This window comes from Pangasianodon hypophthalmus, chromosome 20 (assembly GCF_027358585.1).
Source record: "Pangasianodon hypophthalmus isolate fPanHyp1 chromosome 20, fPanHyp1.pri, whole genome shotgun sequence".
Lineage (NCBI taxonomy): Eukaryota > Metazoa > Chordata > Actinopteri > Siluriformes > Pangasiidae > Pangasianodon > Pangasianodon hypophthalmus.
In genome coordinates this window covers 1,822,428-1,825,523 of record NC_069729.1, presented here as the reverse complement: position 1 = coordinate 1,825,523, position 3,096 = coordinate 1,822,428, and the positions used below count along the sequence as shown (strand labels likewise).

The following is a 3,096-nucleotide window of genomic DNA, read 5'->3' as shown; positions in this document are numbered from 1 at the left end:
AATATATAAACTGACTCCTATAGGCAAGCTGGTGCTTTATTATTATAACTACTTCCATTTACATAAATCTGTCTCTTTTACACCTTCACTAAATCAACTTTCTAAATATTTAATATATGAAGTTTAAGAACACTTCAATTTGAGCAGACATTTTTAGCTAGCTAATAATGTTAGCTATCTCTTAAACCTTTTTTCAAATGTAATTAATGTTAAAAGAGCAGCGATTACTGCAGGATTAAGGAGTAAAGCTGATCTTTGGGAATTCCACACCAAAATAAATAGAAATTATTTGTTGAATTAAAATAAAAGAATGGATATTGGGTAGACGGTGTGCGTAGCCTGCTCAATATTATTTCAAATGAATCAAAACTCACAACATTGGTGTAGTTCAGAAGAAGTGAAGTACTGAACGTTCTCAGCGCCGCTCAACTCCATGACTCCTTAACACTCTGTCAGGATTGACTCTGATGTTTCTCCTTCCACAACAGCTTTTTTTCCCCATAGAGCCACTAATGAGCAGTGGCAGACAAAGGACGTCTCACAGACAATTAACTCCATTTAACATGTTCTGCTGCTTCCTGTAGTAACATCTAACAATCAGATTCAATTATGGTTAACCTTCTGAAAGCCTGATCGGATTTCTGTCGAGGCTTTATTGCGCTGATGCTGAGCCAATAATAGTTCTGTATGACGCAAACACAGATTTTTTTTCCCACAAAAAAGAACGTTACATATAATTACCTGAGTGGATAGTGTGTGGGTGTGTGTGTTTGTGTCTCACATCAGTTTTTTTAAATATTATTATTAATAATAATCGTTCTGTTATAGGAAAATAATCAATGTCAGTACGGTGTGATGTAGCAGTAGAGTAGTGTTACTGTTACAACCCCAAACTCGATTATTTTCAGTGATCCTGACCCCTTGTGCTCTCCGGACCCGGACCTCCGGACCTGGCTATCCTGATCTATCTATCTTCTGGTTGGAGTTCTCATTGGAAATCACTGTGGACGGCCCCACATGGCCCCACAGCCTGAAGATCATTGAGATTACCACTTAAATGGGTGGTACCACTTAAAACCATGAAGATGGCTTTGGACCACAATTGATATGAACACTTATGCTATGATGGGTTTGGACTACAATTGCTATGATAGCTTTAGGACTGCAATTCCCATGAACAGTTTTGCACTCAAGTCTCCATCAGTGAACAGTGGATAAGTTCAACAAACAGACTTAATGTAAAAACTATAATGAATTTCCTGGTTACACAGTTGCACTTTTTGACCATGTAGTACACAGTTAAAGACGGGAATTATTTATAAGGATGGGTTCCCTTTTGAGTCTGGTTCCTCTCAAGTTTTCTTCCTCATGACGTCTCAGGGAGTTTTTTCTTCACCACCGTCGCCTCTGGCTCGCTCATTAGGTATAAATTCATACACTTAAAATTTATATCCTGAATGTATTTATTTCTGTAAAGCTGCTTTGTGACAATGTCCGTTGTTAAAAGCGCTATACAAATAAAATTGAATTGAATTGAATTATTTTCCAATAACAGCACGTCCTGAAGTGTTTTATTCCTCTTATACCACAACAACTTGCCAACGATTACAATGTTTTATTTATTAAGTATTATCGTTTATCTCACGTTTCTCTCTTGAACTTAATAAGACAGAAAAACGCAAACAGCTTGTCATGTTACAGAGAAACTACAAAGCGTAAACTCCTGAAGTTATAGCTTTACTTCACACGAAGCAGTGACACTGGAGACTCCTTCCATAAATGATAAATAAACATCTTCTTACACAAAACTTCACCATATCAACGATTACACACGTTTAATCCGTTTATGTGCAGTGTCCCTGTACAAGTCCCCGTGAATGAGCTGCTACTATAGAAATGATTTAGAAACGTATTTCAAACCTGTGATTTGCAGCTGCACTACTGTCAGAGCTGCTGTTGTAGAAAATCCGACCAATCAGAACGCAGAACTCAGTAGCGCTGTGGTGTAAGTGGTGTTAGTACTGTGGGGAAATGAGTAGAGGTAGCAGGAGAACGTGCGGTTGTGGGAAATATTACATAACTGCACGTGAGGAAGATCTTTGATGGGTTTATCAGCGTGGGACATCTGTCACAGCACACGGCTCCTGTTTGTTGTTCTTCACCACACATTCGGCACCAGAAAACACTTTCACAGAAAGAGTTCAGAGAGCGACCCTCGGTTCAGAGACCCCTCCGGAACTGTCAGGACGACAAACACACACACTCACACACACACATACACAAAAATTCCTTTCTCAATCTCTCACACTCATATATGCAGCTGTACACATACACTATCTTTTTTTTTCTCCATCTCTCTCAAACACACATACACACACACTTCTTGGCCCATTTCCGAACTCTCACCCGGGGCACTCCACAGTGTTTCCTGAACAACGGGTCTCTGAGCATTGTTCCACCCTGCGAGAGGAATTCCACAAGCGGCCCAGGTGCTCCACTGTCTGGGATTACACCCGCCGAGGAAGCTCCAGAGACAGAGAGTGTGTGCGAAGGGATTGGTTACGCAAATGAAAATTGCATAACTTCCAAATTCAAAGGAACTGTCAAGGCCTCCGTGAACGAAAAAATAAATGTGGACGAGAACATTCAGAATTCTTTAAGATGTTCCATAGAAAGGTTTGAAAGAGAAAGAAAGAGAGAGAAAGAGAGAGAAAAGCTGGCAGACGCTGTAGAGAGAAGCTATAGAGAGGCTTGTGAATGTTGACACAGCCCAGAATAGATGTGAGGAGAGTTGAGCAAGTTCAGAGCTGTGCTGAAGAACAGGATTCTAGAGGAACGGGTGAGAATGGTTTGATTAAACACTGCCGATTTGATAAAGAAATGAGGCAAAGACAGAGGAGATAAAGTTTACGGACTTTGCAACAGTGGCTCTGAAGCTGTCCTGGGATTTAAACATAAATTTCTAATCACAGAACACAGAACTGTAACCGCTGACAACAGTGCCAACATGTACGGTTAACCCTACCTTCACGCTAGCAAGCAATGTTATCGCTAAAAGCTCTCTCTCTCTCTCTCCATATACACACACACATATAT

At 40.2% G+C, this 3,096-nt stretch overlaps 1 long non-coding RNA gene across 1 annotated transcript; it reads right to left on the bottom strand.

Moving 5' to 3' along the window:
* Positions 1-1,600: 1,600 nt before the first annotated feature.
* On the bottom strand, positions 1,601-2,793 carry LOC128317112 (uncharacterized). Its single transcript, XR_008300619.1, has 2 exons — positions 2,407-2,793; positions 1,601-2,238 (listed from the first exon to the last, which is right to left on the bottom strand). It is a non-coding gene; the product is annotated as an uncharacterized LOC128317112 (long non-coding RNA).
* Between the last annotated feature and the right edge of the window lie 303 nt (positions 2,794-3,096).